Source organism: Myxocyprinus asiaticus, chromosome 43 (genome assembly GCF_019703515.2).
Source record: "Myxocyprinus asiaticus isolate MX2 ecotype Aquarium Trade chromosome 43, UBuf_Myxa_2, whole genome shotgun sequence".
In the NCBI taxonomy this organism is placed as follows: domain Eukaryota; kingdom Metazoa; phylum Chordata; class Actinopteri; order Cypriniformes; family Catostomidae; genus Myxocyprinus; species Myxocyprinus asiaticus.
The window spans coordinates 5,042,203-5,067,505 of record NC_059386.1 but is presented as its reverse complement, the minus strand read 5'-3'; the positions used below and the strand labels follow the sequence as shown (position 1 = coordinate 5,067,505).

Sequence of the window (25,303 nt, the reverse complement as noted above, 5' to 3'; positions counted from 1 at the left end):
TTTTCATTGGCCTATTATCAAAGACCAGAGGTGTTTCGGGCTCCCAAGAGTGACCCCTAGTGTCACTACATTGACACAACGTCTTGTTTCCTCCATCAGGGAACAGAGGTTACGCAAGTAACCGGGACGATAATAATAAAAAATAATTTTACACATACGTACAGACACACACATACACACATGCACACATACACATGGGTTGTGCAAATCTAATACAATCTGTTATGTACAGTGCAAATACAAATCTGTTATGTGCAGTGCAAATGTTTTTTTGTTTTGTTTTGTTTTTGATTCAGAGGAATGAAATGGCAGAAGAGGTTGGATGTGTTGGATAAATATAAAAAGACTAAACTGTGTATTGCACATAGTTATTGTTCAATGGGCAATTTAACTGTTCATGAGACGGATAGCCTGAGGGAAAAAACTGTTCCTGTGCCTGATGGTTCTGGTGCTCAGAGCTCTGAAGCATCGGCCAGAAGGCAACAGTTCAAAAAGGTAATGGGCAGTGTGAGTGGGGTCCAGAGTGATTTTTCCAGCCTTTTTCCTCACTCTGGAAGTGTATAGTTCTTGAAGGGTGGGCAGGGGGCAACCAATAATCCTATCAGCAATCCAAACTGTCCTTTGTAGTCTTCTGATGTCTGATTTCATAGCTGAACCAAACCAGACAGTTACTGAAGTGCAGAGGACAGACTCAATGACTGCTGAGTAAAACTGTATCAGCAGTGCCTGTGGCAGGTTGAATTTCCTCAGGTTGAAGTACAACCTCTGCTGGGCATTTTTCAAAATGGAGTCTTTGTGGGTCTCCCACTTCAGGTCCTGTGAGATGGTAGTGCCCAGGAACCTGAATGACTCCACTGCTGCCACAGTGCTGTTTAGAATGGTGAAGGGGGTCAGTGTTGGGGTGTTTCTCTTAAAGTCCACAATGATCTCCACCGTTTTGAGCATGTTCAGCTCAAGGTTGTTTTGACTGCACCAGACAGCCAGCTGTTCAATCTCCCTTCTATATGCAGACTCATCGTCATCTCAGATGAGGCCAATGACAGTGGTGTCATCTGCAAACTTCAGGAGCTTGACAGAGGGGTCCTTGGTGATGCAGTCATTGGTGTAGAGGGAGAAGAGTAGTGAGGAGAGCACACATTCCCTGGGGGGCACCAGTGCTGATTGTACAGGTGCTAGAAGTGAGTTTCCCCTGTCTCACAAGCTGCTGCTTGTCCGTCAGAAAGCTGGTAATCCACTGACAGATAGACATGGGAACAGAGAGTTGGTGTAATTTATTATGGAGTATAGCTGGGATGATGGTGTTGAAAGCCGAACTGAATTCCACAAAAAGGATCCTTGCATATGACCCTGGTCTGTCCAGATGTTGCAGGATATGATGTAATCCTATGTTGACTGCATCATCCACAGACCTGTTTGTTCGATAAGCAAATTGAAGGGGATCTAGAAAGGGTCCAGTGATGTTCTTCATGTGGGCCATCACCAGTCTCTCAAATGATTTCATGACCACAGATGTCAGGGCGACAGGTCTGTAGTCATTAAGTCCTGTGATTTTGGTTTCTTTGGGACAGGAATAATGATTGAGCGTTTGAAGCAGCATGGGACTTCACACTGCTCCAGTGATCTATTGAAGATCTGTGTGAAGATGGGGGCCAGCTGGTTAGCACAGGATCGAAGACACGCTGGTGAGACGCCATCTGGGCCTGAAGCCTTCCTCGTCTTTTGTTTCCAAAAGACGCGGCTCACATCATCTTCACAGATCTTAAGTCCAGGTTGAGTAGCAGGAGGGGGGAGGAGGGGAGTTGCAGGAGATTTTGGTGTTTGTGTGAAGTGGAGGTCAGAGTGGGTGTGGGGTGTGAGATTGGGCCTTTCAAATCTGCAGTAGAACACATTCAGGTCGTCAGCCAGTTGTTGGTTCCCTACAGGGTTGGGGGTAGGAGTCCTGTAATTTGTGAGTTGTTTCATGCCACTCCACACTGATGCAGGGTCGTTAGCTGAAAACTTGTTTTTCAGCTTCTCAGAGTATCTTCTTTTAGCCACTCTGATTTCCCTGTTCAGTATGTTCCTGGCCTGATTGTACAAGACTTTATCCCCACCCCTGTAAGCATCCTCTTTGGCCTGACAAAGCTGCCTGAGCTCTGCTGTAAACCACGGTTTGTCATTGTTGAACTTTAAATAAGTCCTAGTAGGAATGCACATATCCTCACAGAAATTGATATATGATGTAACAGTATCTGTGAGCTCGTCCAGGTCTGCGGCTGCAGCCTCAAAAACACTCCAATCCGTGCAATCGAAGCAGGCTTGTAGTTCCCGCTCTACTTCATTGGTCCATCTCTTTACAGTCCTTACTACTGGCTTGGTTAAATTCTGCCTGTAGGTTGGAAGAAGATGAACCATACAGTGATCAGAGAGTCCCAAAGCTGCTCTAGGGACAGAGTGATATGCATCCTTTATTGTTGTGTAACAATGATCCAGTATGTTCCTGTCTCTGGTGGGGCATGTGATGTGTTTTTTGTATTTGGGCAGTTCACGTGTGAGATTTGCTTTGTTAAAATCCCAAGAATAATAATAACTGAGTCCGGGTATTGTTGTTCCATGTCTGTGATTTGATTAGCCAGCTGTTGCGGCGCTGTGTTCAAATACGCATTTGGTGCGATATACACACTCACCAGAATAAACTAGGAAAACTCCCGCGGTGAGTAGAAAGGCTTACAGTTAATAAAGAGCGCTTCCAAATTAGGACAGCACATCCTCTTTAACGTTGTTACATCTGTACACCAACTTTCATTGATATAAAAGCATGTTCCACCGCCTCTCATTTTCCCCATTAACTCTGCGGTGCGATCCGCTCTGAACAGCTGGAAGCCCGGCAGATGTAATGCGCTGTCCGGAATGGCTTCACTCAGCCAGGTTTCTGTGAAGCACAAAACAGCAGAGGTTGAAAAGTCCTTGTTTGTGGGGGTGAGAAGATGTAGTTTGTCTGTTTTGTTAGATAGAGAGTGGAGATTCGCTAAGTGAATACTCAGCAGCGCTGTTCGAAATCCGTGCCGACAGAGTTTGACCAGCGCACTGGCTCGTCTCCCTCACCTGCGTCTCTTGAACAGCAGAGCTGCGCCTCCAACTTAAATGTCTAGAAAAACATCTGAATATTCGAAAACCAGGAAAAGATTGTCTGGTATATGCTGTCGAATGTTCAGCAGTTCGTCTCTGTTGAAACTGACTGGAAAAAGATTACTAAACACAGGACAAACCAACAAAAACAACAAAAGAACTGAGGAGCTCCACGCCGAGGCAGCCATCCATGGCGCCATCAAGATGATTAAGAATAAGTGATGACAGTATTTAATTTTCTGGGAGAGCTACTTCTTTAATGTTAACAGTACTTAGCATTTATAATGTGGTACTGGTACCTTCAATGTTTCGGTAACACTTTACAATAATGTTCTGTTTATTAACATTAGTGAAAAACATTAGTTAATATGAACTAACAATGAACAATAGTTTAACTGCATTTGTTAATCTTGGTAAATGTTAATTTCAACATACAGTAATATTTTTTTTATCAAAAGTTGTATATTAGTAATTAGTTAATGCACTAGTAACTCACATGAAATCAGTATTAACAATTGTATTTTTATTAACTGGCTTTAACAAAGCTAAATAAATGCTGTAAATATATATATATATATATCTTTTATTGTTAGTTCATGATACCTAATGCATTAACTATGGTTAATGAAGGGAACCTTATTTTAAAGTGTTATCAGTGTTTCTTTATTGGTTCTAAAGTTAAGGGTGTGTTTGGTATTCTCTTTCTTTATGCAACAGAAACAGTGAAAATGTAGTCAGTGAAATCACGTGTATCTATAAGAAACAGTGTAGAGTTCTTCAGAAAAAGCCCCCAGAATGCGTCTTGAGTGTTTGTATTTTGTGTGGATGTGCTGTGGCAGGGGGTTGTATTAGCAAAACAGCACAACACTTCACGCTCAACGAAATAACACATTTAAGATTCTTGTGAAAGGCAGAAGTCACATTACCTCACTCTTTCCACTGAATGCCTGCAGAGAGAAAAAAGGAAAAAAGAAACTGCACTCACTGTCTACATATTATCATTTTCCACTAGCAACACTTTCTTCCAATTGTTATTCTCTGTTATCACCTAATAATCTCACTACTTCCTTTGCTACAATAGGCTACAATATGTTTGGAAGATGCATTAGGTAAAGCAAATTCCTGTTTATTACTATTGTGAATGTTGCAGTTGAGGTTGATTATAGTCATTATTTATACACAACCCTTCAAAAGTTTGGAAACACTAAGACATTTTTGTTCTTGAAAGAAACAGATGTTTCTCTTCACTTTAAATGTATAAAACTGATCAAAAACACTACCTTAAGATCCATAACACTCTTTTCCAATTATCTGTTGTCCAGTGTCTGTGTTTCTTTGCCCACTCTAACCTTTTCTTTTTGTTTTTCTGTTTCACAAGTGGTTTTTTCTTTGCAATTCTTCCCATAAGGCCTGCACCCCTGAGTCTTCTCTTTACTGTTGTACATGAAACTGGTGTTGAGCGGGTAGAATTCAATGAAGCTGTCAGCTGAGGACATGCGAGGTGTCTATTTCTCAATCTAGAGACTCTGATGTACTTATCCTCTTGTTTAGTTGTACATCTGGCCTTCCACATCTCTTTCTGTCCTTGTTAGAGCCAGCTGTCCTTTGATTTTGAAGACTGTAGTGTACACTTTTGTATGAAATCTTCCTTTTTTGGCAATTTCAAGCATTGTATATCCTTCATTCCTCAAAACAGTGATTGACTGACGAGTTTCTAGAGAAAGCTGTTTCTTTTTTTGCCATTTTTTTTTACCTAATATTGATCTTATGACATGCCAGTCTATTGCATACTGTGGCAACTCAAAAACAAACACAAAGACCATGTTAAGCTTCATTTAAAAAACCAAATAGCTTTCAACTGTGTTTGATATAATGGCAAGTGATTTTCTAGTACCAAATTAGCAATTTAACATGATTACTCAAGGATAAGGTGTTGGAGTGGTGGCTGCTGCAAATGGGGCCTGTCTAGATTTGATCAAAAATGACTTTTTTTCAAATAGTGATGGAGCTGTTTTTTACATCAGTAATATCCTTACTATACTTTGTGATCAGTTGAATGCCACTTTGGTGAATTAAAGTACCAATTTCCTTCCCAAACAGCAAAATCTGCACATTATTCCAAACTTTTGGCCACCAGTGTATATATACATACACACACACACACACACACACACCCACACACTAAGCACTTTATTAGGAACAATATGGACCTAATAAAGCTTGACATGGTCTTCTGCTGTTGAAGCCCATTCGTCTCAAGATTCAACATGTTGTGCATTCTGAGATGCTATTCTGCTCACTACAATTGTACACATGGGATATCTGAGTTACCATAGCCTTTCTGTCAGCTTTAACCAGTCTGGCCATTCTCCATTGATCTCTCTCATCAACAAGGTGTTTCCATCCACAGAACTGTACATCACTGGATGTATTTTTTATTTATTTATTTTTTGGCACCATTCTGAGTAAACTCTAGAGACTGTTGTGTGTGTGAAAATATCAGGAGATCAGCAGTTACAGAAATACTCAAACCAGCCCATCTGGCAAGTAAAGACACTGACTACCACACCTGGATTCGCAGGTTCGAATCCAGGGTGTGCTGAGTGATTCCAGTCAGGCTTCATAAGCAACCAATTGGCCTGGTTGCTAGGGTGGGTAGAGTCATGTTGGGTTAACCTCCTCGTGGTCACCATAATGTGGTTCTCACACTCGGTGGGGCGTGTGGTGAGTTGTGCGTGGATGCCGCGGAGTATAGCGTGAAGCCTCCACACGCACTAGATCTCTGTGGTAACGCGCTCAACAAGCCACATGATAAGATGCGTGGATTGATGGTCTCAGATATGGAGGCAACTGAGATTCATCCTTCGCCACCCGGATTGAGGCGAGTCACTATGCCACCACAAGGACGAGAGTGCATTGGGAATTGGGCATTCCAAATTGGGGAGAAAAAGGGAGAAAAAAAAAAGAAAAAAGCTTCATGAATTACCCTTAGATAAAATTTATGAGTCCTGAAATTAGGAGTGGCACACCCCACATTTTTAAGAGTTGCTCCTAAATTTCCACATTAGGAGCTACTTTTAGCCTTGGGATTTTTTGTGAACAGGCCCAGATATTTGATAACTTTGCAAATTTAAAAAAAAGAAAAAAACTGAAATATCACATTGACATAAGTATTCAGACCCTTTGCTATGACACTTGAAATTTTGCTCAGGTGCATCCCATTTCTCTGGATCATCTTTTAGATGTTTCTACACTTTGATTGGAGTCCACCGGTGGCAAATTCAATTGATTGGACATTATTTGGAAAGGCACACCTGTCTATATAAGGTCTCACAGCTGAAAATGCTTTTCAGAGCAAAAACCAACCCAGGAGGTCAAAGGAACTGCCTGCAGAGCTCAGAGACAGGACTGTGTCAAGGCACAGATCTGGGGAAGGCTACAAACATTTTTTGGCTGCATTGAAGGTTCCCAAGAGCACAGTGGTCTCCATAATTCTTAAATGGAAGAAGATTGGAACAACCAGGACCCTTCCTAGAGCTGGCCGCCCAGCCAAACTGAGCAATCGGGGCAGAAGGGCCTTAGTAAGAGAGGTGACCAAGAACCCGATGGTCACTCTGGTTTAGCTCCAGAGATCATGTGTGGAGATGGGAGAAACTTGCAGAAGGACAACCATCACTGCAACACTCCACCGATCTGGGCTTTATGGCAGAGTGGCCAGACGGAAGTCTCACCTCATTGCAAGACACATGAAAGCTTGCTTGGAATTTGCAAAAAAGCACCTAAAGGACTCTCAGACTGTGATGAAGCAAAGATTGAAATGTTTGGCCTCAATTCCAAGTGTCATGCCTGGAGGAAACCAGGCACTGCTCATCACCTGCACAATACCATCCCAACGGTAAAGCATGGTGGTGATAGCATCATGCTGTGGAGGTCTTTTTCAGTGGCAGGGACTGGGGGACTGGTCAGGGTTGAAGGAAAGCTGAACGCAGCAAAATACAGAGATATCCTTAATGAAAACCTGGTCTAGAGCACTCAGGACCTCAGACTGGGCCGAAGGTTCATCTTCCAACAGGACAATGACCCTAAGCACACAGCCAAGAAAACGCAACAGTGGCTTAGGGACAACTCTGTGAATGTCCTTGAGTGGCCCAGCCAGAGCCCGGACTTGAACCCAATCGAACATCTCTGGAGAGACCTGAAAATTGCTGTCCACCGACGGTCCCCATCCAACCTGACAGAGAGGATCTGCAGAGAAGAATGGCAGAATATCCCCAAATAAAGGTGTGCAAAACTTGTCTCATCATACCCCCAAAGACTTGAGGCTGTAATCACTGCCAAAGGTACTTCAAATAAGTACTGAGTTAAGTGTCTGAATACTTATGTCAGTGTGATATTTCAGCTTTTTTTCTTTTTAATACATTTGCAAAGTTATCAAAAATATGGTTTTTGCTTTTTCATTATGGGGTATGGAGTATAGATTGATGTGAAAAAAAATTGTTTTTTAAAGCATTTTAATATATATATTTACTCTTGTAGGAGTTACCTAAAAATCTATTTAAACTGTACTATTCAACACCCGCATCATCCCCCCCACCCTCCCCCCAGTTGACGGCAAAACGTGTTCTGTTAATCATTAAATAGCATTTGCTAAACTCAATTTTAGATGTTAAAAGTTGCAAGGCCATATATGAATAAGAGTTTAATACATGTCAAAGTATTTGAATTTACATGAACTAATTATCTGTTTAGCATAATATAATGTCAGTTAAATTCAAACTAAACATTAAAAAGCGCATTATCTCATATTTCTAATAATATTTGAATATATATTAACTAATTTTCTGTTTAGCATTCTATACTGTTTTTTAATAATTTATTAATGAGTTATTATAAAATGTTACTCTTATATATTACAAAAAAGTATTATATGTTATCACTACTATTGTACTACTAGTGCTATTGTATATATATTTATAGTATATAGCAAGAATCAACATTAGCCAAAAGCAAAAATATAATTAACCTCTCAAATGACAAAGTGACAAATGATTGGTTATGTAAACCTTTGCTATATTAACCTCTGCTGTCAAAAATAAAATATAGCCTAGACTATATAATCTATATCTAAATCATATTTAGATATAGGCAGTACTGCCTTGACACCATAGATCACGACATTCTCTTGAATAGGCTTGAGAATTATGTTGGAATTTATGGACTTGCATTAGCATGGTTTAGGTCCTATTTAGCAGACCTCTTTGTCTGTGTAAACGAGGAATTGTAAAATAAAACAAAAGTTATGTATGGAGTTCCAAAAGGATCAGTTTTAGGGCCTCTGCTTTACTCCTTATACTATATGCTTCCCCTGGAAGATATAACCAGGAATCGTGAAATAAGTTTCCTTATATTTCTTCGAAACCTGACAAAATTTCACACTTCTCCAAATTAGCAGAGTGCATCAATGAAATCAAAGATTGGATGGCCAGAAATTTCCTTCTACTCTGTTTTGAAAAAACGGAGGTACTAATTATTGGACCAAAAACCTCTAAAAATAAAATGCTAAAATATAAATTGACTCTCGATGGATGTACTATTACATCGTCTTCTACAGCGAAGAACTTAGGTGTTATATTTGATACCAAACTGTCCTTTAAAAATCACATTTCCAATGTTTGTAGAACAGCATTCTTCCACCTCAGAAATATTGCTAAGTTAACGACACATGGTCTCTGTTGCTAATGCCAAAAAAAAAAAAAACTGATTAATGCATTCATGACCACAAGACTAGATTATTGTAATGCATTACTGGGAGGATGTCCTGCAAGGTCAATAAATAAACTTCAATTGGTTCAAAATGCAGCAGCCAGAGTGCTGACTAGAACCAAGAAATATGATCATATTAGCCCAATTTTATCATCGTTACATTGGATACCTGTTAAATTTTGTATTCATTTTAACATTTTGTTAACTACATACAAAGTTTTGAATGGTCTAGCTCCACAGTACTTAAGTGACCTTCTACCACGCTATATTCCATCACGTTCATTATGATCACAAAATTCTGGCCTGTTAATAGTTCCTAGAATATCAAAATCCACAAAAGTAGATAGAGCCTTTTCATATTTGGCTCATAAACTATTGAATAGTCTCCCTAACACTGTTCGGTATGCAGACACACTCACTCAGATTAAATCTAGACTAAAGACTCATGTATTTAGCAAGGCATACAACTAATTTATCCATCAACTCACAATTAGGCTGCTTTAGTTGGGTCTGCCAGAACCGGAAACTTTTATCATGATTTATAACTCTGCAAAAAATGTTATGGCATCTACGCTTATATTATTCTATTTGTTCCCTTGTCTCAACCTCGGGATTCATATCTTGAGGTTACCAGAGCCAGTCATATCCAGCTGCATTCCTGCTTGGTGTCGGACTCCACTGCTACGTGTCTCTGAGTGATGAAGACTAAATGCAGCCGGTGCCAATGGACTTCAGAGGATGAACTGATGCCATCTCAAACCATAAGACATGGGATACATCATATGCCACTGCCTGAACCTTGGACTTAAGATAGACCTCACCGAAATGACCTATTGTTTGAACTGCGATGCACCTCACTGATCTCTGCCTGTATCACCTTGGTCTAATGATGGACTGCACTCTTAAAATGAAATACATAGACTATCAATTAATTGCCAACTAAAGCCTTCATCAGCCAACTAACAAAGGACAATGCATCTATGTGAACTTCTGCAGTTAATCCAGGATGAATTTCAGAGACATTAGACATTAATCTTATAGTTCTTAAAAAAATCTTGGCCATTAAAACTTACTTAGTTTACTAATTTTAATCCGTGACTTACACTGCATATAAATAACTAATATGGGCATTACATTCATGCTGGTTAGCCAGAGGGGAACTGGCCCCCACAGTGAGCCTGGTTTCTCCCAAGGTTACTTTTCTCCAGTAACCAACATCTTATGGAGTTTTGTGTTCCTTGCCACAGTCGCCTTCAGCTTGCTCACTGGTGTCCTAAATAAAAGTTTTATTTAATTATTTATTTTTATACACAGTTTATCATATTTAATCAAACTACACAATGATGACTCTAAGACTTTACAGTTTCATTTTCTGTTAATGCATGATTTTTTTGTGAAGCTGCTTTGAAACAATGTGTGTTGTGTAAAGGGCTATACAAATAAAAATGACTTGACTATTTGAGTATTTCTGCTCATCTTTGACAACATTGGTCATTATTACAGAGCACACTTATGTGATCTACGAATTAATTTCATTCGTTTTTATTTTATTATACAGTCTAGTATTTAAACCCAAGAGTATTTTTCACCGTCTCCCTTCTCTTTTGTGGCATGTGTTCATTTCCTCTCTACCTGGTCACCCAGCCCCCAGCCCGTGAGTGGAAAGGAAAAATCATTTTGTCTATGCGAGTAGTTGTTTCCAGATGTAGCCTTCATCAGACCTGCTGCGAACTGCTGCTCAGACAAACTTCTCAGACAGGAAAGTGCAAAGCTAAGAAAGATGATTTCATTAGACCTTTGAGGAGTCAGACTGAATGAATAGGTGACTTCAAGGAAATAAAGATAATTAGGACAAAATCATCTGAAAATGACCCCAGCAGTGACTTCGATTTTAGAGTGAATTGATAATGGAATATTTTTTGTAGTACTATTGGATATGTAAAAAAAAAAAAAAAATTAACATAAAATTAACATAGCCTGAATGCTAGTTTTAAATGCATCAAATGATTTTGGCCTGCCCTACCTCAGTGGTCTTGATCTTTTTTAATGTATCCAACTTTTAAAATCACACAACAATTTTGACATAATTTGTTGAAGTGATATTCAATTACTAATTTTGAATTACCAATTTTATTTTTATTTTTTTTAGCAGTGCCCCACATTTAATATTCACCTTTTGACTAAATTTGTTAAGCTTAACCATTCAATCCTGTTACCAACGTTAAATATTTTTAATTTAACTTATGGGAAATAAAAGTTTATCAATAAAACATAAGAACATGAGTCCAAAAAGAGTCCAAAGCTCACAGCAGAAAGACAAATCCAGCAAGTCCCTTATAAACCTCATGCCCCTTTCATTTCCTGTGATAAAACATAAATGGTGTCCAAATGTTTACTATGATAGCTTACACAACTCACCATTGTAAGGGTATTAGAGTGTGTATGATAATCACACAACAATAAGATGAAACCTTTTGTTTGAATTTGGGATTAAGAAGAATCCCACAAAAGCCACATCCTTTACCACACTTGACCGTTGTCCTTGGCAAATAGCATAATGGTTTCAAGTTCATAGATTGCTTGAAAGGTCACTTAGTAAAAGAGAAGTTGTGAAGAATGGTTTGTTTTCTAAGAAAAACTGAACTTTCCGTATTTTGTATTTAGACAGAATAAACTGCTGTGCAATTTTTTTTTTTTATTATTTATTTTTTTTTAAAGGGCAATATATATTGTGTGGGTCATTTTAACACTGACAGAAGTGGGAAGATTTCTTTCAGTTATAGAGAACAGCACTACATAAATGCTATTCATTAAGGATTGAGTAGTGACTTGGTGTATCTAATCTTAAAGACCCTATGAAATCAAAATGTGAGTTTTGTGCCATATACAAACAAAATATATTGATGACATCATCTTGTTTGCAGGGGTGTATCCAAATATTTGTCTAATAAAATGCTATCTAGAATATGAGACTACGTCCACATTAATGCGGATAAATTTGAAAACACTCTCCATCCACACTGCCATATTCAAACATTTTCCAAAAGTTGCTCATCCACACTGGAACGTCTAAAAGCACTTAAATCCCTCTACTGCACATGTGGAAAAAGCATAAGAAGCGTAAGAACCCTGTGTCATTTCCATGTACGGTATGAAACACAACTGTTCAGCCGCCGGACAGCAATTCCTAGTAAACTTCCCATCGCCTTGCACTGTAAAATAAGTCAACTTAAAAAATCAAGGCAACACAATTTTTGAGTTCTCTCAACAACTTATTAATTGTCCTCAGTAACATTGCTTTGTTTAGTCAATGTAAATGTGTTTATTCACTAAATGCATTGTTCTTGTTGAGAGAGCTACTAATTTCTTGTTCAGCCAACTATCAATTCGCAGTACAAGAACTTTCATTTTGTCACCATTTTTATTATTATTACATGAAGATAACTACAATCTTTGCCTCTGAAGAGAGGTATGTAGTTGCAAGGCAGTACGAACAGACACACAACAGACAGACACGAACAGACACACAATAGACCTCAACCCTTAACACACAAACCTCAATATGGGTGACCATTAACAAACCTCATTAAGATAAAATATGAGCTCCTAACATCACAACACAACAACTGACTAACACTGGCAACAAAAAACAACAATAACAGCATAAATAAAGTCAGCAAACATAAGCTTATAACACTAATCACATAATTTATTCATATTGCAATGCATGCTGGGAACTTGCAAGTCAGCAACATTGTTTAATATGAAATTGTTCATTCAGACAACTCTGTTAGACTAGTTGGGACAACATTTGGAGGAATATTGTTGGTCTCCATTTTCCCTGTCCACACTACAATGCGAAGACGGTGTTTTCAAATGTATCTACTTGGAAGGGCGTTTTCAAAAAGCTCAGTTTTCGCTGGACAAAAACGCAGTCTGACTGTGGAAGGAAGGCCAAAACGTAGGCCAAACTGAAATGAATTAGTGTGGAATTAGTGTGGACCTGAATGTTCCTCACCCTAATACCACAAGCCACCAATTAGCAATAGCTAATAGCCATTGATGGTTAAGGCTGTGATATAAACTAAAGACAAAAAGGGACACCCCAACTTTCTTTTTTAATAAGAAATTCGTCAATATCGTAAAGAAAACTGTGCTTTATGGTAAAGCAAAAGTATTTATTTCCAATGTTACACTTAAAGAAATAAATAGTTATTTTGTCAGATCTGTTCAAAATGATGTACACTTACATTAAATGAAGATGAAAAGGGTGGTCCCCTACTCATCATGGTGGCTGCCATGTTGAGATCACATTTCTACCCATTACCGCCCAACTCAATGGACCCTTTTCACATATGGAATGCTGAATATGGAATATTTGGAATGTCAAAGTAAACGATAGCAGGGTAAACTTATAGCGATGAATGGGAGACCACAGCCAAATATAATTTTTGCTTACCCGTTTGCTCCAGCAGCAAAAGAAAAAAATCCACTTTTACACTTTCACAGCTGTCCAAAAGATGGAAAAAAATAGAGAGCAGTGGATTACAGCAGTCAGAAGTGAGAAAGAGGCCATTTCTGTCACTCCCTCAGCAGCTGTATGAGAAACCTCATTGCAGCTGTGGTAACTCATTATTTAAAACTTATTCTAGGGTTAATACAAAGTATAACATAAAAAATGTAATATCACTTAATAATAAAAAAATTGCAAATATAAAAAAGAATTGCTAGATTTACACTGCTAAATAAGGCTTATGTACTGTAATATTACAAATAATAATTATAATTATAAAATCAATAGTAATTTTATCATATTTATGCAATATCTCACATCTGTGATGCTCTGTTATGCAGCAATTTATTTGACATAAATAACTCCAGTGATGTATTTTGGATTGTGCTGTGATGTTCTGTATACAGAAAAAGCACATAATTTGATAAAAATAATACAATATCATGTTGAATTGTTATAGTTTAATATGATTAAAGTTTTAATGAATTGTTTTTTTTTTTTTTTTTTTTTTTAAACACAATTTTGATGAAAAAATTGAAATAAATAGTTAATATGGAGTTCAGAAAAAAATAAAATAAAAATAAAAACAGGTACAAGACTTGGTATCGGCGAGTACCAAAAAGAAAGTATCGGTACTCGTACTTGTTCTCAAAAAAAATGGTATCGGGACATCCCTAGTAAAAACCCCATTAATTTCTTCCATAGGGGAATTGATTATTAGCAAATAGCTTAAACCTTTAAAAACAGACCTACCATGAGCTCCAAGGTTGTTAATCGATGGAATATGCTCCTGTTGAAGCAGTCTGCATTTCTTCAGTTTCATTTTTCAAAAATCATGTTTAATAGTGGAATTCCTTGAGAAGAACTACAATACCCATGATCCTTAGGGGGGAAATCCACCAATCATAGAGTCACTGCAAAAAAATAAAAAAATAAAATGGTGACAAAAGAGCTCTGCAGCAACTGCACACTGTCAAACTACTTATATCGTTGATGTTTTCATTTGAATTCTATCTTTCACAATGGAATTGTAGTTCATTAACTCATGAAAGACTTTATTGTACTTTCGTGTTTTGTTTTGTTTATTTCTTCACATTTTCAAATACTTTTTTGCTTCAAATCAAAGTTTGCTGGAGTTGGTTGATTTGGTTCATAGCTTAGAACTCTTTTATGAAGGATTTTATGAAACCCCTATAGAAACAATTAATGGGAAAAATACCTGCGGTACCAAGATGGCTGAAAAAGTGGGTGGGCACTGTTGCGTTTTACTATGGGACAATTTTGGTTGTGGAATAAATTAATCATGGATGCAAATATGCCTGTGAATTTCTACAATGGCATCGGTAACCGAAATCATTTGCTTTTGCATGAAGCTGCATCCACAACACTAGGTGTCAGTAGTAGACCACTGTCATATTGGCTAGATACATTTTTTTTGTTTTGTTTGTTTGTTTGTTTTTTGGAGCTTGATGGATATGGTCTCTATGCACTGTCGCTGTTTGGAAAAGTGTAGCAAGAAGATTCATCAAAAAATGAGCATATTTTGATTCATCAAAATATGAGCATACAGGTTTTAGATAGATACACAAATACAATACATTTCACATGCAACCTTCTTTTTACCCTCAAGATAAGCTGTCAGTGTTTCTCTGGGACAAATTCAAGATAACAGGGACCACAGTGGGGTTGAAGGGATTTTAAAGGTCTTATGGGTAGATCTGCGTGCCTGATGGGAAAATACTGAAACCTTGGAAATAAAGTCAAATCCAGAATTTTCTCAGCATGAGAGCAGGGCAAAAAAACAGGCAAACACACACACACACACACACACACACACACATACACACACACACTCCTTTTCTGTGATGTGGTACAGACGTCACCCGCTGTCTGTGCAGTCTTTAACCAGCAGTCATTAAATCCCACATGTTGCCCTGCCTCTAGACTGAACCAGCTCATTTGTGTCTCAGATCTCTAAACAAATTAAGCCAGTTTAGGTACAAATAGACACACTAAATGCTAAAAAAAAAAAAAAACTCATTGTGTGAGTTTAGACTAAAAACAATTTAGTGGCTTCAATAAATCATTGCAGTACTTGCAAGACAGTTCAGTTTAGAAGTCTTCTCTTTTATTCTACACAACTTTCTGCCTTTAATTCAGCTTTACTTGAGCATTGTTTTTGTTTTTTCATACCAGCTTAATATGTAAGTTAACCATTTGTATGTAAATTTCCCTACAAAGTGAAACACCGTGGCTCTATGTCACTTTTAACCATTCCTCTGATTGTTGGAGCATTCCTTTCAACACCAAACGCAAATTTTTGCAGCGATTTCCCTACGCATTGATCATTTTTAATAGAAACAATGGATTTCTATGGAGCCATTTACTACTAGAGAGAACATTCGTGTGCCGACAAAGCAAGGTTTTTCTTATCGGGAGTGTGTTGATTTTTTTCCCCTCGCCCGGCAATGAAATGCCCTTAAGAATGAAATAGGAGCTTGGGATCACGTGCCAAAACCTGCTGCAGTTACTAAAAACCATGCAACTGGTGGCACTAAAGAACAAAAAGCTGTTTTCTCCACCGACAATAAAGGCTGAAGTAAATCAAAGAAGAAATCCTGTACCAGCAGTGAGGATGTATATTTTATTTGTATCAAATGCCTTAAAAACAAAAACATATTTTCTCATATGGGTTGTTGTAACATGTAAATTATTTTTCCTCATCTTTGCCTTGCAACCCGATGAAAAACATTCTGATTTTAACATCCGGGGGATGTGGAGGAATGGCCGCCATCTGCAAAGGGGAGGAGGGGCTCACTGCAGGCCACCTGGAGCAGTGGATCCGCTGCCAGGGGCGAAGGGGCTTGCTACCGGCCGCCAGAACGCGGAGGGGCGTTCCCTCCACCAGGGGTCGGAGGACTTGCTGCTGTCCGCCTGGGGAGGAGCATCTATCGTCTGCCAGAGGGTAGAGGAGTGGTCGAGGACCAGGCTACGGTGTGTCTGTGACCGACGAGCAATTTTTTTTCTCTCTCTCCTCTCTCTCTCTCACTGTTGCTCTGCCTCGCCCTTTCCCTCTCCTCTTTTTTTTCTCTCCCCTTGTCCCCCTCCCCTGCTCTAAAGAAGTGGGGAAAAGCCCGGGCATGCGTAGTCACGCCCCCCCCCGAAAGGTTCCCCGACCTGAGGCAAAGGAGGGAGGAGTGTGACGAGGAGTTGGGCAGGGCTGGGCCGTGACTACGCATGCCCGGCCCCCAATCAGCCGAGGAGAGGGATAAATGCAGCCGGATTCGGCAGTTCGAGAGAGAGTGAGCCAAACGCAGCTGCCGTATGTGTGTGTTTATGTTTGTGTCTTTTTGTTTAAGTTTTCATTAAATATTACTTTGACTGTTCAGCTGGTTCCCGCCTCCTCCTTGCCCATTTTAACCCTGTTACAGAGCCCTTTTCACAATATAATATATATTGAGGCATCTTTGCCTTTGTATCACTTTTTAATAAACAACTTTATGGATCTTGTGTGGTTTTTCTCCACCAAATATATTAATACTATTGATTTGACTTAGTGTATTCAGCTTTATATATCTTTTTATCTGAGTGCCTTTTTATACCAAATACATGGCAGTTTCTCCACAAAAATATGAAATCATTATTGCTGTGCTGTTGTTAATAGTTTTAAAAATGTAATAATGGGTCAGACTGGTGATGGGTTTTGTTGGTTGAGATTTGTTTTTATTGCTTTGTTATTTTACAGAATAGGAGCGTTATGTCATCACGTTTAAATCGTAACATGCAGGGTTTTGAAAAAATGTAAATAACACAAGAAGATGTGCATGGCAAAAAGATATTATCAGTATTGTTCCTATTGATAACATTTCTTTCAACAGTCAATTATGTTTGTGTGTATTATGCAGCAATTTTAAACATGTATAACAGAATGGATGTGCTTGGCAAAGTCATATTATTAGTATTTTTCCAACTGATAACATTTGTTTGAACAGTTAAGTAAGGAATAACTGACGACAGACCATTGAATTGTTGAAAAATAATGCACACCCAAGGTGGTAATGCGGTCACGATGCGCAGCGGTGCTTTCCACTATAGCTATGTGAGGCTGATTAGGGCGAAATACATTGAAACATTAAAAGTTATTTCGGATAATATAAATTGTTGTATTGATCAAGTCACTGGGATGCGGCTTTATTTGTTGGTCACGACTTGAGTTTGTTTGTGCGTGTGTGTGCGTGTGTGTGTGTGTGAGCGTGTGTAAGTGCGGGAAACACGAGGGAGCGCGAGGGCTCTTTTTAACCGAAATTGAAATAATAGATTTGTATCACTGGACCAGTGTTTGATATACTATAATTAAATGGCTAAGAAATAATAGTAAACATGTGGTGCATTGAGCCCTCCAAGAGCTTTGGGTTTCTGAAAGGTCTGATCTTCCTAATGATGTACAGTGCATATCTGCTGTCTTTACGATGTTGTCCATGAAGTTCAACTGATAGTCAAACGTGTGTGTGTGTGTGTGTGTGTGTGTGTGTGTGTGTGTGATTGTTGACAAGTCTAGCTGAATGGTGAAGGTATGTTGTATAAATAGGATTGCTGGAACAACAAATTGTCTACCAGCACAAGATGTCTACCAGTCATGCTGAGATCCGTGCAGTTACTGTAGGATTGTCAAGCTGGAATGAGAGGTAGAGTTGTGTCTCATCGGAGTAGCAATGATAGGAAAAGCCAAGTGCCTGCATGACAGATCCCAGTAATGTCATGTATATTGAGAAGAGGAGGGGCCCAAGCACTGAACTCTGAGGTACCCTGGTAGATAGTCTGTGTGACTTGGACTCTGCTACCCTCCAAGACACCATAAAGGACCTAATTGTGAGGTAAGTCTCAAACCAGCGGAGTTCGGTTCCTGTGATGCCCACTGTCGAGAGGGTGAAAAGGAGGATCTGGTGGTTAACTGTATCAAAAGCAGCAGACAGATCCAGCAGAATGTGAAGAAACAATCTGGATGCTGCTCTCGCCAGCCTCAGAGCTTCAGTGACGGACAGCAAGGCAGTCTCAGTTGAGTGTCGGCTTTTGAAGCCAGGCTGGATGCTAACTAGCTGGTTGTTACTGGAGAGAAAAGAGGAGACCTGGTTGAACATGACTCATTCAAGTGTTTTTGCTATAAAGAGGAACAGAGAGAGGCCGGTCTTAAAAGTGCCGGAGTATATGAACTAATGGAGTTTTTTTTTGTTTTGTTTTGTTTTGTTTTTTTTTGTGAAAAAGATTCAAATGACTTTTACATCCTGTTCTACTAAGATGCCTTCATCTGGTAAGTTTTTGAAGGCAACAAAGTCACTGTTTATAATATCCCACTATACTTTGTGTATGGCACCATCTAGACTGGCCAGGAAAGATTCTGGACAAATAATTACTACTGAAATGGACAAAACAAACACTAGAAAAGATGGAAGCAGAAAAAGTGGATAATAAACTCATTCAAAAGCTTTTTCACTGTCAGGACAAAGTTCAGGTATAGTGCACAATGAGTAAAAGCATACTATTAGTGTTTCGTGAAATTTTCTGCTTCATCACTCTTTGTTTAGACAAATTAACAATAATTTAATTAGATTAGTGATTATGATAACATAATTTTCATTTTTGGGTTAAGCACCCCTTTAGGCAAAACCTGAGATTTCCTAAAAAGTTAACATTATTCTTTTGCTGCCTTGCAAGCACTGCTATTTCCTTGAGGAAATGCAAATCTTGTTTATTTGTTGTTTCTCAACCAAACTAACTCACACTATAGTGCCACTCTTGTCTTGTCTGATGTTTGTGAGGTGTGTCATCTGCTTTTCACCCATCTGTTGTCAAGCTGGAAACTCCACACAAACAAACGGGTGGGACACAAGTTTTACACCACATCCCTTCTTCTGTCTCCTTCGCCACCCCAGTCTACAATCTATGTCTTGCTGTAATTATGGATTCGTTGCGATATATCTGAGGTGTCTAAAGTCAAACTGTCAATATTTATCATGGCTGGCGATAGTTTTAGTTTAGCTACTTGGGAACGCTCTCTAAACAAAGGAGGTGGTACATTCACAACATACAGTCTTTTATGTTTGACACTAAAAGCATTATGAAGTGGAACAGCAGATGGCAGTCCAAAGTTACGAAGGTTTTTTTACTTCAAAAATTAACAAAGTGACGTTGACGAGTTTGCAGGTTAGTGTATTAAAAACTGCTGTAACTGCGCAAACTAAACGATTAGAAATGGTGACGTTTATTATGCACGTTTATTATGTTTATGTTTATTATGTAGAATTGAATAGGTCTTTCATTCAAGCTGTCAAACCACAAAACGAAATACTTTTATCTGAAAATACATTGTGAAGGCTTTATGAAAGATGCATATACACAATATATTGTCAAGATTGTGTAGTAGAGATGAGATGAGAGGCAAGGATCTATTTGCAGGCTTTTAATGAAGTTAATGATGAAGATATCAAACAATGAGGAGAACACAAAGAACCAAATAAACTCTAGACTACACACTAACATACAGTAAACTGACAGATATTCAGGAACTGATAGACATGCGACATACATTCAAGAACTGACCAAGCGTGATAGAAACTAAAGGGTATATATACAAACTAGGGTAAGGACCAAACACAGAACACCTGGGAACAAAGATGGGGAACACATGGCTGTGATGAGGGCAAAGAATCATGGGAAACGTAGTTCGGGGGGGGGGGACTAAAGACAGAAACTATTACAAAATAAGAGTCCTTGAAAATATAATGGAGATTAACTGTGACATATATCATCCAGTGATGGCCAGAGTAAATAATCTTTGTCCTTTCATAATGAGTTGCACCACGTGGCACTTCAGAATTTTGACACTGAGCATTGGCAGTGTGTGTGTACCTTTGTATAAAATAATTGTTTGGAATTTTAGAATGTGTCATGTCATCCACCAGACCGTTCGGTGTGCAACCCCCTTTAATTTACCCTGCCGATCACAGTTGTGTTGATAAATATTTTTTGAAAAGACAAAGACTATTGTGCAACAAGCAAAAACCCTGATATATATCAATAATCATCGAGAAAATCTTCCGATTATTGATGCGCGAGGAAGGCATCAATCCCAAGCCTAGTGGTTACTATGGTTATACTACAAATAGCATGGTAATTAAATATATCTATCAGATGATATTATTGAATTCTGCAATCTCAAATAGCTTCAATGTACTGTAGTTAGCTACTTTTTTGTTAATAGCTTAGTGTAGCTAACTTCTTTTTAAAAAGTTGACTGAAGTTTAAATACTTTAAGTTACAGTATAAGTAGCTTCAAAGTATATAGCTTCCCTGACACTTTGTGTTTTATAGGATGTTTCTTTGAAAATTAAAAAGTTAATAAAAAAGTGGCCCTAACCGCAACCTTGTGGTATACATTGGAGATTTTATCAGTTAATTTCTTGCAGTATCTTCACAGTTTACCAGCAAATACAAATCACAGACAGAGCATTGATTGTTTTTCTAATCTAATTATAAATAATACGAGAAAGTAAAAGAAAGGGAAATGTGTTTTAGGTCAAGGGAAAGGCCAAGGAGTGAAACAGGAAGGTTTATGTGGAGGTTAGTTTCTGCACAGAATAAGCTTCATTCAATGCTCCCATCCCCCTGTAAAACTTCACACTCCAATAGCACCACAGATGTTACAATGTCTAAGCTCTCACTGATGCCTTATTAGCCACTGGGTGCTAAGTGCAAAGCTTTGATGTCAAAACAAAAGCTGAGGTGATGACTGAGCTCTTCATACTGCCCACTGACAATGTCAATAATCAAGAGGAACAAATGGTAATGCAGTTCAGAGCTGAAGTCAAATGCTGCAGCTTTCAGTGTTATATAAGACTTAAGAAGTCCAAAAAAAAAAAGAACAAAAAAAAAAGTCTTATGGTTAGGAAAACAATGATTTTAGGATAATTGGGCAACACTTTACATTAATTTTCCCTTTTTTAAAGGTTTATAAAGGGGTTCATTAGTGACTAATAATTCATTTACAAATGCATTAAAAATCATTGATATGCATTTACAATGTTCATAAATAGGGGAACTTTCATGCAATATCTAAAAAACAATAGTGAGACATTTTACCTTATGTTATAAATGCTTAATAACACTTATTCAACATTGGTAACCAATGAAAATGTATCTTAATGCAAAGTAGACAATTGTGAAGCATTTATTAAGTGTTTGTCAATATTACAAACCTGTACATAAAGTTCAGTATGGCTTAATGGTCATCAGGCTTTATTATATGATATACAGAATGCTGTGAATGAGCATGAAGACCTGAAAAGTATTTTTGCAGAGAACTTTATGTAACTAGGACAATTGGAACAGCACTCAGAGTAGCAGCATTCTTTTGACATCAAAAGGAAAGTGACAACACAAGTGAGCCAAAACATTACAGTAACTAATATAAACTCAAAGCGGACTGTAGCAAAATGACATAATCCCTTCTTCTAATCGCTCTAGTCATTTTTGCTGCATTGCGACATAATTCATAGTCATTTATGAAACCCTTTATAAAGCCTTTATATACCGATTATTGTAACTCTTGTAACTTTATTACTATTATGTGTTACTTGCAGGATTATTTATAGGTTTAAATTAAGATTATCCCTTAAATGCATGGGTGTTTAACCAAAAATGTTTACATATTCAGGTCTTTAGAGACCTGACAGATATATCAATCACAAATGGATCAACAAAATGCCCAGATAGTGTAACATTTTCAAAACATTTTCAAGATAATTAGAAAACAATACAATTATGTTTTATTTTTTACATATCAAAATTATGATGCAACAAATATAGAACAGAATTCATTACTTCCACACTGAAATTTCATGAGACGTAACTGGCTGTCAAACACATATTGAGCTACATTAAACACATAATTTACACATAAGCTTCACATATGTATTTTCTGCCACATTTTGAGTGTAAATAGATTTATAGCTTACATAATTTCAGTAGTACACCCAAATGACAATAGCCAAACCATACTGTTCATGTGTTACACCTGCTATAGTTTACTTCCACATTGCTTCTTCATCAAATAGCAATGTCAAATGTAAATCAAGTCAATCACTGATACATCAGTGCTACCTTGAGTAAGAAATAGCATGTATGATATGTATGTGTGCACGCACATGAAATACTGATAATTCGCCACTGTCACACAGAAAATCAATGTGATATAGTAGTTATTTGTTTTGTAATAAACAAAGAAATATAGAAATATGCATCCTGGGATATTAATTTGAATGCTTATTAATACATTAAACAATATTTATATTGATAAGATTAATTACTTATATACTAATGAAAACTGCAGAATATGTTGGTCCCCTGATAAGTGAAAGTTGTTTTCGCTCCCTTCTGAATACCTCAGAATAGACTCCTTGACTTTCAGTTGACGGTTTGATGTCCACATCACTGTAGCAAGCCACATTTTACAAAACCTCAGACTGCCAAGATCTCCATTTATGAAACCCTTGAATAACCTGAATGTGCTTTTTAGTGCTCAGAGGCACAACAAGGCTTTCTTTTCTCTTCTCCAAGCGGAGTCTGTCTGGCTAATGTCGGAGGAGCGTTTGAGAGCCAAGGGTCGTGCAGTCACTGCTGACTTCAAAAGCGTAACCTGAGTCTCTCTGCAACTCTACAATAAATCAAATAAACCATTCACTGGGTGTTTTAGGGGGGTGAGACAGGCCAAATGCAGGACTGAGAAAACATGCAAGTGCAGTAGGGGAGAGAAAGACAGAGACAAATCGAAAGAGTTTTTCGGACGAGAGGTCTACTAAAAGAGAAAGAGGAGGGAAAAGAGCAGAACAGATCAAAGAAATAAAGGATCTTACCCAAATAACAGACAAAGCCTCTCTTACATCTCAACTGTTTTTCCTAGACAGCAGTGAGATTAAAAACCCCATTAAACAGCTTGATGAGTGCAGTTTCCACCCCCCCCCCCAACCTGTTTTGACTTGTTTCCTATTGAAACAGGAAGTTGAAGTGGGACATATTGCGGGGTTCTTGCAGTATTTTTACAATATTTACAAATGCTAATAGACAAGAGACAAATGGCAAGATTATGAATTCTGAAATAAATTATTTTGAATTAAATATGTTTCAGCAGGCTTTAACTGCAGCTTTATCTCTGTGCGCTCAGTGGACATCTGTATTTTTAAAGTTTTTAAATGTTGTCAGCAACATATCACTGCATTCCACTGCTATTTGTTAAAAAGTCACACCCATTTGAAAGCATGAACAATCATCATAGAGAAGCCTAGCTTTCTAGGTAGGTATGTGCCTGGTATCAAATTTGCATATCGTGGTAATTGCCGAAGCTTTTATCATTGGATGGAATTGCTGATTTGAAGTTAAAAAAAAAATTATCAACTAGTTTCTGACATAAATCTATTGATTCGCTTCAGAAGACATATATTGATCGACTGGAGTAGCATGGATTACTTCTTTGCTGCCTAAATGTGACTATGATAAAATATAATATATTTCACTAAAATATAATGAGAGAATTTTCATTTTTTTGTGGACTTTTCCTATAATGACAAGAATATTATGGAATATTTACAAAGTGTAGATTACAATTTACCATACATAAATATTTCTTACTGGCCATGCAAATGTTTTGAAATATTTGTATTTATTAAATTATGACAGCACGGGTGTTTCACTGTATAATCACTGTGTCAGTTGAGATGAGTTAATCTCCGTCTCTGCGATACGCCACCTGACACAAATGTTTTTTTTTTTTTTTTTTTTTTTTTTCATATTTTCGTTGTGGTGGTTTAATGCAAGAAATATGGAATTCTAAAAAAAAAAAAAAAAAAAAAACTTAAGGTATCCTAGATAAACTTTTGATGAAACTTTTTCCACTTAACTGTTAAAAGATGTGCGACAGATGTTGTCTTTACTAGGTAGACTGTTTGAATGTATTTCATTTTAAATGTTTGGGATAAACTCTAAGTTTGTTAGAATGTTCCTAGAAAGTGCAATTCTTGAAAAATTCTTGAAGTTCTCAAATAGTTCCTTAAGAACTTCTAATTATTTTTCTTAAGAATAAATGGACAGGCTTTGAAGTTGTCTTATTACAGTATAATAGGTATGAGGTAGCCTTGTCAAATACAACAATTTTAACACTTCAGCACTGATTTACATCTACATCAACATGATAGAATGTGTCACATTTGAAACATCCCAGTAAACCTCTTAACTTTTGGGATTTAAGACATCTTTGAGGTTATCCTAATAATATTTATGACAAAATTTGAATTATTAAGAAAAAAATAATAATAAAAAAAAAAAAAGATAAGAACTTTCTTAAGAAATTTTTTTCAGGAATACAAAATTTTCATAACTTATTTCTTAAGTTAGAAATGAAGAAGAAAATGGTAATTAAGAAGAATGTTCTCCTTAAGAATGTTTTGTGAATCTGGCCCTTGCTTCTCAGATTTTTCTATTGAGAAACAGGCAAATATTTCAATATGAATTCATCAAATTCTTCCAAGAATAAAATATCTGAGCTATGCTATCCACATTTCATAGCTCTATACTCTGACTGTATGTCAACAATTGTCTATTTTTATTTCTTCTTGTGATTTGTAGGAGAAACATCTAAGACAAAATTGATATAGAGATAAAACATAATTGAAAACTTTTGATCTTTTAAAGAGCAATCTCAGAGTAATTAAGCTTTCCTTTGGAAAGTCTTTTTGCAAATACAGAGAAAGTCTGAATAGGTCATCATCAAAGACTAATATGCCCGGGGTTAAGGCCACAACAACTCTTTGAGGCTTTTGGAGGTTAAAGAAGGACATCTCAGCGAGAGGGAGAGCTTCCCGCTGAGCAAGC

General features: G+C 37.6%; 1 long non-coding RNA gene across 1 annotated transcript in view; it reads right to left on the bottom strand.

The window, feature by feature from the left end:
• The window catches only part of LOC127433294 (uncharacterized), a 34,840-nt gene extending 11,458 nt beyond the window's left edge, over window positions 1-23,382 (bottom strand). The window contains exons 1-2 of the long non-coding RNA XR_007895872.1: window positions 23,293-23,382; window positions 14,138-14,298 (exon numbers count right to left, since the gene is read on the bottom strand). This is a non-coding gene — a long non-coding RNA (uncharacterized LOC127433294). The remainder of the gene's footprint in view (window positions 1-14,137; window positions 14,299-23,292) is intronic.
• Between the last annotated feature and the right edge of the window lie 1,921 nt (window positions 23,383-25,303).